The 13,892-nt window shown below is 49.3% G+C and overlaps 1 protein-coding gene across 2 annotated transcripts in view; it reads right to left on the bottom strand.

Moving 5' to 3' along the window:
- SLCO3A1 (solute carrier organic anion transporter family member 3A1) overlaps positions 1 to 13,892 on the bottom strand; it is a 310,466-nt gene that overhangs the window by 246,853 nt on the left and 49,721 nt on the right. The window lies entirely within an intron of this gene.

The raw sequence follows: 13,892 nt of genomic DNA, 5'->3' as shown, positions 1-13,892 counted from the left end.
ATGGAAGATTTTTAAGGCTTTCCCCACCCTTGTATTCTTGTCTGCCCTTCATTTGTTTAACAAATATTTACTAACCTCTCCTGGTGGCTTGGAAATGTCCTAGGGGATAAAGAGAGAGAGAGAGAGAGAGAGAGAGAGAGAGAGAGAGAGAAGGAAGAAAGGATGCCTGGCCTCAAGATGCCACCTAGCAGAAAAGCAAACATGCACAACTAAAACACAAAGTGACTAGATCTTACATTCAGGCTGCAACCATCACATGACTGGGGGGGCGGGGAGGGCAAGAGCAGATGCATCATTTTAGGGCTTGTGACGTGGAGAGAAAATGCAAATGGCCTCTACAGGGGGTATTATCAACAAGGGTCCCTGTCCTGGGAGGTCTCATAGCCCTAGCTGGGCAGGAAAGAACGCTCCAGGCAAAAGGAACAGTGTGAGCAAAAGTCACGTGGCATGATTTAATAACAGAATGGAAAATGGTTGGAAAGGTGGATGGGCACCGGATTCTAAAGAGTCACAGATGCCACCCTAAAGAAATGAGACAATCCCATGCAGTGTGGTGGGGGAAAATGCAGAGTATGGAGAGGGGAGCACCTGATTTGAATCCTAGCTCTTACACCCTTAATTAGCTCTAGGATTTCCATCAAGGTGCTTAACCTGTCCAAGCCTGGATTGCTGTGAAACCGAAAAAGTAACATCAACCTAGCAGGATGCACACAAAGATTGGAAATAATGAAAGGTCTGTTAGCACAGAGCCGTCTTTCCCTACCTAGCGGGAGCTCGTAGGCAGAGCCAGGACTCTGGGTTCAGAATGTGTGGGTCCATCCCAGCTGTGACCTTGGGCAGTTCACCAGATGCTTTCACTTTCCTGTCTATAAAATGGGGATAAGAGTGCTACCTCTTAGGGCTGATGCCAGAAATAAACACCCTACAGGTGTAAATGCTGGGAAGGGCGATCTATAAACCACTGTCACTTATCAGGGGACACCGGTGAACATCAAAGGTTTCTACAGTGGAAAAGATGCCAGGTGTGGCCACGGTGTGACAAATGGATGGTGGAAGAGTAAAGAAAGGAATGTCAGCAAACTTGTAACGAGAAGAGAGACAAGGAAAGGCCTGAGTCCATACAGTGGCAAGAGAAATGGGCAGAACTTGAGAAACTCATCTTCGGAGACGCTGGGCTGTGTGTTGCTAAGAAATGGGAAGGACAGTCGTGTGGATTTAGCCTTCCTCCAAACATATAAATATGTGCACCGTTGTCCACGCATCCACAGCCTCTGACCAGGCGCATGCACAGCTATACCTAGAAGGATTAGCATGCCTTTATTTGCCTTATGAAAAAGAACAGAAGAGCCAAGTGATGGCTTCCTCCTTCCCTCCTTTTCAACCCCACATGTTGAAACAGCCTCCTTTAGAGACTCTTAAAAACTGAGAACTGAAGACTGAAGGTGGGTGGGTGATGGGTATTGAGGAGAGCACCTTTTGGGATGAGCAATGGGTGTTGTATGGAAACCCATTTGACAATAAATTTCATATTAAAAAAAAAGAAAAGAAAAGAAAGAAACAGCCTCCTTTAACCCAGTGGTTCTCAATGCCGCTTTTAGACCGGAAGCACTTAGGATTTCAAATGCCTGGTCCCTCCCCAGGTTTCTGACTCAGCTGGTCTCAGGGACAGCCTGGGCCCCAGGATTTTGTTACAGTCCCCAGATGGCTTTGGTCCAGGGTGCACAGCACTAACGCAATGGCACCCGCTACTGTGGTCTTTCCTCCAGCACTGGCCCTGGGGGCGAGCCCTGCAGAGCCACGTTCTAACACGGGTACTGTGACAGGACAGCTGGGTACCCGCTCTGTTGCCCACATTGCAATTCGGATTCCCATTTCCACCGCACTTTCTAGGCAAGTCAAAGCCAGCTCGCGACTCCAACAGCCCTAACTACGCGGCTAGATTATTTTCCTGACACCAAGTGTTTGCAACCGTCGAGAAAAGAAATTTATTAGCAAGTCTGGTCTCCTTAAACTGACTTTCAAATACTGCCAAAGAGGTTCTTTCCGGAAGCTCTGGGTAGGAAAAACAAAGGCTTCATTTATTTACTCCTTTGCTTTGTAACACAAACACGCATGAGAGAGTACGCGCTCTAGCCACGCTTATGATAGGTAATGCCGCGTGGGAGTGCAAAACACGACAGCCTACCTGCCTGGGGGGGGGGGGGGGGGGGGGGGGGGAGGGGGACTTCACCCAGGCCTTCGTGCTGAGTCTTGAGAGATGCCCAGAAATAGAGGAGGAACACGTGTGGGCAGGGTCCTGTGAGTCATCTCAAGCCGCCTGGTGGGGTCTGGAGCCTGGCGACCTCCACCACGGGCGGAGAGGACAGCAGAAGCAGGAGGGTGGACAGGTGGGAAGGTTGGAGCGGAAGCCGTTTTTCATTCCTGCCATGAGGCTTAATGACATACATATTAGGCGGCGGATCTCAAACGTGACAACGGCTCTGTTCTGCCAGGTGCACCCCGTCATAAAGTATCACACAGGTGCGGACACTTCTGATGACAGATAAGGATGGTGAGGACAGAGACAGCTGTGGGCCAAACAAAAAATAATCAGCTCTTCTACAAAGAGCGGACGTCTGTGCCTGCAGCTCTTGTCCTGCTTCGAACCTGCTCTTTGCAGAGCAGCCCATGGGGGTGACAGGTCTTTGCCTCCTTGACCTGTGGCCCCTCACTAGCCTCGGCCATGCAAACATTCTGAAAAAGGTGCTTTGTGGATCAGATCAGAGGCAAATGTTTTCACTCACCTGAAACACAATTTTGAGAGGATGGACTAATTAAGTATGCATGAAGCCATAAAACCCACTTGTGGCTTTTATGTGGCAGCGAACAACCCAGCAAGGAGAAAGATGCGTGCTAAAGGGAACAACTGTCTTTACTTAATGGGTAACAGGACTGATGGAAAGCGTCTTGAGTCTCTGGGAGCACGTGTTCGAAATACAACTTCCCAAACCCTGAGAGGAGACCCAGGAAGGAGCTTGAGATTTTCTAAGACTTGGTGGGCTGCGGGTGGGGGTCTCAGATGCCCAACTGGGGCAGAAAACCACCAAGATTCCTGGTGTCCTCACCATCCATCCCGAGCTGCGCTGCTCAAACCTCAGAGGCAGTAAAATCCCCCGGAAGGGTATCACTCACTGCCAGATTCCAACCTCCGAGTTTCTGATGCGGCGGGTCTGGGGTGGGGCTGGGAATTTCTAGGTCTCAGCAGCTCCCAGGTGGTGTCGATGGTGCTCCGGGGACCACGCTTTGAGAACCACTGCTCTATCCTCAACAAACCTACCCTGCTCAAGATTGAAGAGTTTCTTTTGTTAAATTAAATACAAATCACAAGCACGCTCTCATTTTCAGTTCATAGGGACGTACTCACGTGGCAACACTGGGGTTGCATTTTGGGGGAGCTCACCCCTTTAGGGGGCTTGAGGCACACTCAGGCCAACCGCAGCGAGGGGGGCCCAGCCCAAAAAGGAGACCTTCAGTCCATGCTGTCGCAAGTCCCCTCAGCCGGGAGGTACCCAGAGGCCACGGCCACCTACAGAAGAGCCCTCCCTCACCTTCAAAAAGTGCCGAGGGTGTCAGGAACTCAGGGAATAAGAAGCTCTTGGGATCAGCAGCCAAGGGCCAGGACGGCCCCCAGGAACCTTCCCAGAGGTCTGTCCGCTTTCTTACTCTGGCTTAGGGCGTGGCCTGAAGTAGAATCACCTGGGGGGGCTTTTGAAAACCCAGTGCCTGCCCCACCCCCACCCCCAGCACTCTCCCGCAATTTGAGAGAGATGGGCCCCGGTGTGCGTATTTTCAAAGCTCCCAGTGATTCTAAGATACAGGCAGGCAGGGGTCTGTGTGTGCGCAGACACGCCGTATGGACACAGCAGAAGTGTTGCACCTACACAGATCTTTACACCATGCAACACGCTCCTCTGGGGGCAGCACGGGAGCAGGGAAGCCTGGAGGTCCTGTCTGCCTCGGACGGCACTTGGCAGATCCTGCTGAGCCTGTCTGCACATCAGGGCAGCGGGGATAACGATGCTTGCCCGAGCGAGCATTAGGAGGCCACGCCTCAGGGCTGCCAGCACACAGTAGGTGCACATAAAAACGCTACCCTCGTCACTCGTGTGCATGCTCGTGTGACTCCCATTCCAGAGTGCCCGCTCCGTGGCAAGGTGCAAGAAACAGAACTATGAGAGACCGTCCCTACCCCGTGGGATTTTATAATCTGGGGAGAGCAGAAAGCAGCCACCAAAGAACACCACAGCCCACCATACAGGGGGACAGAGTGGCAGAAGGTTCGAGAGAGTGAGAGCAGGTGTTCGGTGGCATGAGAAGGAAAATATATCTAGGATTCTGGGATGCAATAAGGATGAACGGGGGGTGGGGGGGGGTCACAACATTCCAAGAGCAAAGATCAGTGGGGCGTGGGCGGTACAGTCCAGATCACCCTGGGGTAAGTCGCGGTGGGGGAGACCTTTTGGGCTCAGGGCACTGTGAGGAATAATCAGAAAGAAAACAACCTTGAAGGCCAGACGGAGGGTCTGCCCTTGATTTGGAGGTCAATGGGGAGCCAAGGGAGGTTCTTGAGCGGGAGCAACATTATCCAGGCAGTGAGGCATAGCATGGAAAGAGGAGAAATTGCCCTGGCAGTGATCTCAGCAGTACAGGTGGGTAATGAGGCTTCAGCAGGGTAGTGCTGGCAGAACGTCAGAGGGCGCCCATGGGAGAGGTGCAGGAGCAGGGACACAGGGCAGAGCGGGCAGCTGAGGAGGCCTGGAGAAAGGAAGGTACAGCAAAAGGACCTCGCAGGGGGGTGGTGGGGGGGGGGTTCCTCCTCTGGCTGGAAGGAGCCCGTGAATGTGGAGAAGACCCATCTCGAAGCACTTCTGTCAGAGGGGCATGGGATGTGAGAGTGCAGCAGGCTGCCCCAAGGAACTTGGAGGAAGCCTCGCCCTTGAACTCTGGTGCCCAGCAGCAGGGTCCAGGTCAGGGACCAGGTGCAACAACAATGCAGGAGATGTCAAGCTCACGCTGAACTGTAGTCACCTAAAGGAAGTGTGGTCCCCTTGCAGGGATTCCTGAACAGGGATCAGCACTTTTTTTTTTTTAATGTTTGTTTATTTTTGAGGGGCGGGAGGCAGACGGAGAATTTGAAGAGAGAGCTGGATTCAGGGCTCAAACTCATGAACCATGAGATCATGACCTGGGCCGAAGTCGGATGTTTAACCGACTGAGCCACCCAGGCACCCAGCACACTTTTTCTGCAAAGGGCCACACAGTAAATATCTTAAGCTTCCGGGCTACACAGTTCCCATAGCAACTACTCACCCTGCCATCTTGGCACAAAAGCAGCATCCATAGGCAATATGGAAACGATGGATGTGGCTGTGTTCCAATAAAACTTTATTAACAAAAACAAGCAGTGGGGTGGATTTGGCCACAGGCCACAGATTCCCCCAACTCCTTGTTCTACCGTTCTCTGTCAATCCAGCTTGGGAAATCACGTTATTCCTATGTCTGCCAGTAAAAGCGCTGGCCCTTTATAACAACTTTGTGAAGTATTCCTGCTGCTGGCACAGAAAAGTCAATCTAGGCAAGTCTTTAATGCAAGCTTTTTAATTCCGTGAAAGTAATTTGCAAGGCAGCTTCAATTTCTTGTCTGATGCGCCAAGGGCACGCCTTCCTGCAGTAAGGGAGGGGGTGGTGCGGAAGGGGCTTAACCACTTAGGCCCAGACAACACTGTCCTGTGCTGAAGCCATAGCAGGAATCCCATCAGGTGAATGAGGCACCCTGGGTGGTTTTGTTTTTCATCTGAACAGCAGCTGCTTGGAGCACGTAATTTAGGGCACAAGGGAAATGCTACACGCAAGGCATTCACTTGTGAATTCCAGGATGGGAGGTTTGCAGAACAAGGGGACAGAAGACAGGGCCTCTGGTAATTGACCCGGGGGGGGGGGGGGGGAGCGGGAAACAGGCTGCTCGCCTGCTCCACAGGTCAGCCAGGCAAGAGAGACATTAAGTCAATATTGTTTTCTTTGTGGTGGATGATTTAGCCTGTATTATGACCACATAATAAATGGCTGTCATCCTCCAACCATTTTTCGCAAAAAGCAGAGTAAGAATTATGCAGAGAATCTCTGATTTAGACATAACTCTGGCCTCCGGTCGACACCAAAGCCATCAGTATGTGTGAGGAGGCAGGAGGAAAACACAACAGATTCAGGGAGCCAAATGGCCGTAGGCAAAGCATTTAATTTAATACACCTGCAACTCCTTCCCTTCCCCCCCCCCCTCCCCCGTCTGTGATGTGGAGAAGGCAATCCTGCCCTCACAGCTTGCCACAAGGTTCAAATGTGGGGGAGTGTTTTGTCAGGTGCCTGGTGTTGCGAATATGCAACATGGCCCTCCCCTTCCTCAGCAACATCCTGAGAGCCCAGAGACTCTCTCTTTATGTAGAGCAACGATGTTTCCTCTGGTCACCCCAAGTGAGGGTCGTCACCTGGCTTTCCTTAGGCCTCACTGGTCTCTGCTCTAAGCCTCTGTCTCTGCCATTCCCTGCACCCTTCTCTATTCATGATCTTCATCTTTCCCAGACTATTTTTCCTTCTACATCCCATTAGTTTCTCTCCTCTCTCTCTCTCCTGCTAACTCTCTTCCCTAAATAGCCCTAAAGTACAATGAAAACACACTTTTTATTGCTCCTTATATTTAGCAAAATCTTATGTTCAATTAATTCTATGAGAATGGATAACATTTTATGATTCCCCTAAAACAGCATCTCTAAATCTAATGGCTTCCTGCTTCTAAATCTCATCGTCAATTCTTCTCTATGGCTCTGTGGTCCATCATGGAAAAAACAAAGATTCTCCATCCCTGGGCAATAGAATGTTCTTCCACTCTGTTACTGAGCTTTAAAGTCATTACCAGAAATGTTCGCATCAGGCTATTATTAATAATTTGTGTTTAGCACCTTTTATACAAATAACTTCAGTCATGCTTTCAATTCACAATGGATGTGATGCCAGGTTTCCTCTGTGAGAGAAACTTCAAGAACAATAAGAGTTAAATGATTTCCTCAGCATTCAACAAAATTGTTTAGAGGACCAGACACAGTATTTTTTTTAATGTGTACTTATTTTTGAGTGAGAGAGAGAGAGTGGAGAGGGGCAGAGAGAGAGGAAGACACAGAATCCTAATCAGGCTCCAGGCTCCAAGCTGTCAGCACAGAGCTCAACACAGGGCTCGAACCCACAAAATGCAAGATCATGACCTGAGCCAAAGTCGGACACTTAACCCACTGGGCCACCCAGGCACCCCAGGATCAGACACAGTGCCTTAAGAAAGAAATTTCTAACACACTAACAACTCACGCATACCAACACTCTCCCCTCAGGCAGAATTGTGTTCACTGAATTAAACTTCTCTACATGCCAGAGGGTGCGGGCTTACCGTCAGCTGAGTGAAAAACCCAGCCCTGAATACCTGTGCCGCACCAGGGCCTCAACCAGCTGGCAGAATCACGGAGATGGAAGCTATGAAAACAGACAATGATCACAAAGGATGAACAAGTTCGAAGACAGTCCAAAGACACAGCGTAGTATACTACGTACAAATTGTTTCTACCAGAACAGGGTACAAAACCATTACGTATAAATTCCTCAAGAGCAAGCCACCAGACAGGTATTTAAGTTCTAATACCCACGTCCTGATTACCAAGATAATCTGCTTCTGCTTAATTATAGCCTCTCCAAGAAATGAACCCCACAAATAAGCTGATAAGAAAATAATACGTTCACCAAAGCCTGCACATCCAGGTGTAAGATAAACACAGATCAGAACAAAACAACGCCTGTTTCATGTGCATCGCTAAAAAGCTTCTAGCGTAAGAAAGTCGCAACTTTGGTGTCAGAGCCGTTGAAGGAAACAGTCACACACAGTAAGAGTTCATCTTCCTCAGTCCGCTCACAACAATCTCAGCAACTTGCTCTGATTCGCCGTCCATCCTTCTGGTGCATCTCAGGCATGAAACACCCTCGGCTTTGCCTAAGACACGCAGCGATTGGTCACGGGAACAATGGACGTCACTCCTACTAAAGTGGATGTTGAGGATGATCTAGCCCGTTGCTCACACTTTACTGGGAGGGACCAGAAGCCCGGAGGAGTGAAGTGACTTGCCCAGCATCGTACACCTGTACCTCACAGAGATGTTTCCTGATGCCCAGCCCAGCTCTGAGCACTGCCCCCCACCCATATTAAAATAAAAGCAAACCTAACGCTCCTGGGGTCTCACTCTACCATGAGTAAAACAGTCTACTACTTGTCGAATGCATGTTACCTTGTCCAAGGTGCTAAGTATGCGGTACCAATAAACACCAAACGAAGTACCAAAGGTACCAAAGCTGTAACTGAACAAAGTCGTGGAGAGGTTATCACTGGGGCAGGTGGGACAACACTACCTCTTCCTGCCAAAGCCAGAGGCAGGATCCTGCTCAGAGGAAGCATAAGGGAGGGAATGCAGCCATAAGATGCCCAGCTGACCTCCACCCAGGGAAGGAGCCTCCCTCCCTCCCACTCAGCATGGGTCCTTCTGCCCACCCACCCGCCCTCCTTGTCTCCTGGATACCTTTCTTCACCTCTCTGCCCTCTTTCCACCCTCTCCAGCTGCTCCTTCTCTACCCTATCCACAAATATGCCCAATTCTCATCCACAGGAAACAATAACTTAAGATCCCCTTCCTTTATCGATTCATCCATCAGTGGACACTTAGGTGGCTTCCATATCATGGCTTTTGTAAAGAACACTGTGATAAACACAGGCATGCATAGACCTTTTCGAGTTAGTGTTTTCCTTTTTGGGAGGTAAATGCCCAGTAGTGGTATTACTGGATCATCTGCTAATTCTATTTTTAATTTGTTCAGGAACCTCCATCCTGTTTTCCGCAGCGGCTACATCAATTTACATTCTTGTCATTGCCATTCTTCTCGCCTTCCATCAAGAGGCATAAGAGGGGGCCTGGGTGCCTCGGTCAGCGAAGTGTCTGACTTCAGCTCAAGTCATGACCTCGTGGTTCGTGGGTTTGAGCCCCACGTCAGGCTCTGCTGATAGCTCAGAGCCTGGAGCCTGCTTCGGATTCTGTGTCTCCCTCTCTCTCCCTCTCTCTCTCTCTGCCCCTCCCCCACTTGCATTCTATCTCTCTCTCTCAAAAATAAACAAACATTAAAAAAAAAAGAGGCATAAAGAAAGTCCACATTTGCAGGGTAGACTTCCCTGTTTTCTATGTTCAAGTCAACCCCATGAGTTTGGGCTTCCCTACTGTGCTATGGCCATGGGACGATGCCCTTGATAAAGGTCCCCACTGAGTTCCTATTTCCTAAATGCGATTGCTATTTTCCCCACCCTTCTCACGCAGATCTTCTCTGATTTCTGACACAGGACACAAACAACTTGCTGTCCTCCACTTTCCCCATCCCCTGCCACCTGCTCCCCACCTCCTCCTCTTCTCTTGTTCTCTATGGCCAAGGTCACAACCAACTATTTAGGAGTCACTATACAACCCCACGGGGGGATCCCTAGTACATTCCCTAGTCTGTCTCCAGCATACCGATGGCACCCCAGCTCTCCCCGCAGCCATACTGCACCTCCATGCTCCAGACCTCTCTGGAGGATAACCGCAGCACCCAGCCTCCAGGGGTCCCAACACAGAATTCTGCTCTCCACCCCTTCCAACACCCTTGCCCCGGGCTCAGCAAGCCCAGCTCTTCTATCTCTCCCTCTACGAACATGAGTTATTTCCCTGACATCTGCTAGGTCCCAGGTCCCAGAAACCTGACAGTCAGCCCTGGCTCCCTACCCCACCTGTCCCCAGTCAATTCGCTACTTAAAACCCCGGTTGACGCCCACTGCCAACCAGAAAAGCCCAAGCTCCTTGCCTCGGGTAGCAGACCCCAACATCTGGCCGCATTCTGCCGCCCTGCCTCCCCACCTCAGCAATCCCTAGCTGCACCTTCCTACACTGGCCTGGATCGGTCTCAGCGCCCAGCTTTCAATTTTCACAGGGGCCAAAATACCACCCAGCTCACGCCACTCACTTCAGAGATCCCTACTCGGCCACCAATCCACCTCCTCCGCGAATCCCCCCTGCCTCCGCCTTCTCCCTTGCAACCACGACACTTGATTCAGACTCCCCTGCAGTCATCATTCTGGTACACCTGGCGTCCCTCAGGAAGGCTGAACGTTCCCTGGGGACAAGGACCGTCTTCCGTCTGCAGCCCACAGAGCAGCGCGTACAGCAGTGTGAGACGTATGCTCTCCTGCACGAAGGCGTCCTGCCAAGGAGGTGAGTGAGCACTGAATCCAGCCGGTACTCGGGTCCCCCCAGGTGTGTGCACCAGAGGACGGAGCATTGATTTCCCGTTGGCACGATGGCTCCATTCGGGTGAGTGCAGCCTGGGCTGATGAGCACACATGGAACGTTCCCGGCCCTCCCAGAGCTCCCCGGTGGCCCTTTGCTTTGCGCAAGTACCTAAATAAGCATCTCAGCCAAGCTGCTCTGTCCATTCCTGGAGGTGCCTGATGCAAGGGAACTCTGGAAATGGTGGCAATTGTGCTAATTAAGTTCTTGGAAACGAACACAAGTGGGCAGACCCGGGCTCGAACTCAATATGGTGTGTGAGCGGCACCAGGCATTTCAGGCAGTTCCTGGGGCTGGGAGGAAAAACACAGGCGCCCAAGACAAAGACTGACTAACATTTGGCCTCAATGAGACACAAAGCCATCTGTTCCTTGGGTCCCCTGCAGTCTTTCGTGCTCACGCCACAATTACTCCGAGAGCTGCCCTCGTTTCCTCTGAACGTCAAGCATCACTCAGTAAAGATGATCCGAGGGTCAGATGAATAGACTATGCACAAAGTACCAGGCCATGGATATGGGCGCTAAGACAGGCAGCAAATAAGATTAGTAAAGATCAGTAAAGATGAGGGGTGCCTGGGTGGCTCAGTCGGTTAAGCATCTTGACTCGTGGTTTCGGCTCAGGTCATGCTCTCACGGTTTGTGAGTTCAAGTTCCACACCAGGATCCACCCTGACAGTACAGAGACTGCTTAGGATCCTCCCTCTCCCTCTCTCTCTCTCTCTCTGTGCCTCTCCAGCTTGTCACGCACACACACGTGCATGCTTTCTCTCTCTCTCAGAATAAATAAGCTTAAAAAAAAAAGAATTAAAAAAAGAAAAAAAGAGATTAGTAAAGATGATCCGCAGGTCAGATGAGCTGACTGTGTGGAAAGTACCAGGCCAAACGGTATGGGAGCTAAGATAGTAAATAAGATAGAGTCCCTCCCTCAGTAAACTAATAATCAGAACTACCATTTTATAACATCTACAGTGTGTCAAACACAGCCTCTATCACTCTGTGTATGTGAAATCCATTTTGTCCTTACAACAACCCCATTAGGTAGGTACTATTTTTTTTTAAGATTTTTTTAAGTCATCTCTACACCCAACATGGGGCTCAAACTCACAATCCTGAGATCAAGAGTCACGTGCTCTCCTATTTTAGTACATGTGCTGCCGAAGCGAGCACAAGTCACGTGCTCTCCTGACTGAGCCAGCCAGGCACCCCAGGTAGGTACTGTTATTATCCCCATTTTACAGATGCAGTCACAGAGGCCCAGAAGTTAAGTAACTTGACCAAGGTCTCATAGGTAAGTAAACGGCAGGGCCAGGAGTCAAGCCCAGACAGTCTGGTGTCAGAGTCCATCCTATTTAACTGCCACATGATGTTTGCTCTCTAGAAGACGGAAAAAGACAAAGGAGCTGGAATGGCAGCGTGAGAAACTCGACAAAGTCTCTCAAGAACAATAAGGGGCACCTGGGTGGCTCAGCTGGTGAAGCATCTGACATCGGCTCAGGTCATGATCTCGCAGTTCAGGAGTTCAAGCCCCTGACAGCTCAGAGCCCGGAGCCTGCCTCAGGTTCTGTGTCTCCCTCTCTCTCTCAAAAATAAATAAACATTAAATTTTTTTAAAAAAGAACAATGATAAACCTGGACATAATTGTAAAACAAAACAAAGAACACTATTTCAAGACTCTGGAAATCAACAGGAACATACAACGCACTGAGGAACATTTGTTCATGAAAACTTCTGAGCCTCTGGTGACGATGGGGAATCCGGGCTCTTTCCCTCCCGTGCCCCTCCCATGTTAGCTTGGCACAGCTGTTCTATCACTCGGGTTGGCCATGCAAACCCGCAGCCTCGAGGTTGAAAGGAGGCCACTTGATCTGAAGTGGAACCTGAAAACCCCCACTCAGGGGCGTTGTCAGTAAAGATAGCAATCCCGATGGCAAATGAGTGGCAAACATCAGCTACTCTGCGGTCGCGATGCTGGTTGGGGCAAGCAACAGACCGGCGGACTAGACAGAAACTCAACAGCAAGATCAGCCATGACAGTCTTTGATAAGCTCTCCATAGAGCTCTGGTTGACTGAAAGGAGCGGAGGAGAAACGAGACGGTTCTCGCTCTCTACTCCTTCCTGGCAGACTGGGAGCCTGTGTGCGTAGACAAAGGAGGTGCAAAAGGACCCAGAAGAAAGTAAAAGCTGGGGAAACTTAAAAACTGCCCTAATTCTGAATGCAATCTTAGTGCTTGAAGCATTTGAAAATGCACTCTGACTATGCAGACACAGAGGCAACCCCTAGGAAGCCAGACTTTAAAATAAAAATAAGAGTGGGGCGCCTGGGTGGCTCAGTGGTCGAGGGTCCCACTTCGGCCCAGGTCATGATCTCACGGTTCGTGAGTTCGAGCCCCACGTCTGGCTCTGTGCTGACAGCTTGGAGCTTGGAGCTTGGAGCCTGCTTCTCATTCTGTGTCTCTCTCGCTCTGCTCCTTCCCTGCTCACACGCTCTCTCTCAAAAATAAAGAAAGATTAAAAATTTTTTTTAATTTTTTTTTTTAATAAAAACAAGAGTTACAGAGAGGGAGGGAGGCACACCATAAGAGACTCTTGGATACTGAGAACAAACTGAGGGTTATGGGGGGTGGGGGAGTGGGGAAAGTGGGTGATGGGCACTGAGGAGGGCACCTGTTGGGATGAGCACTGGGTGTTGTATGAAAACCAATCTGTCAATAAATTATATTAAAAATAATAAAAATAAAAATAAAAACAATAACTTACAACATGCAAAGAAATAAAATGAAATGAAATGAAATGAAATAAAATAAGAATTTACAACATGCAAAGAAAAAACAGGAACCAAAAATTAAAAACAAAATACACCATGGCCACACACCGCAGAAAAGGTAGATATCACAGTCTTAGTTCAGGCAGGTAATTAAACAGAGTAACATCAAATCATGGGTAAGAATGGGTGGCATTGAGGAAGGGACAGAAAACCAAATCCAGTGTTGTTACAGTATATTATCTAAAATGTCCAATTTTCAACAAAAGATTCAGTCATGCAAAAACAAACAGAAAAGCATAGCCCTTCCTTACTCAGGAGGAAAAGAAAAGACAATAAAAGTCATCTGGGGGCACCTGACTGGCTCAGTCAGAGGAGTGTGCAACTCTTGATCTCAGGGTCATGAGTTCAAACCCCACACTGGACATAGAGGTTACTTAAATTGAAAAAAAAAAAAAAAAAGAATTAAATGTGAGTCATCTGAAAATGGGCCCCCAATGTTGGACATAGCTGACAAAACCTCAACACATCTACTATTAAATATGTTCAAAACATTACAGAAATCCATGTTTGAATAATTAAATAGCAATATTATATTCATAATCTAACAGATTATCTGAATAAAGACACAGACCTCTCTCTCTCTCTCTCTCTCTCACACACACACACACACCCCAAATGGAAATCCTAGAGTCAA

The sequence above is a fragment of the Panthera leo genome, chromosome B3 (assembly GCF_018350215.1).
Source record: "Panthera leo isolate Ple1 chromosome B3, P.leo_Ple1_pat1.1, whole genome shotgun sequence".
Lineage (NCBI taxonomy): Eukaryota > Metazoa > Chordata > Mammalia > Carnivora > Felidae > Panthera > Panthera leo.
Note: the sequence above shows the minus strand (reverse complement) of the source record. Positions and strands in the feature narration are given on the sequence as shown.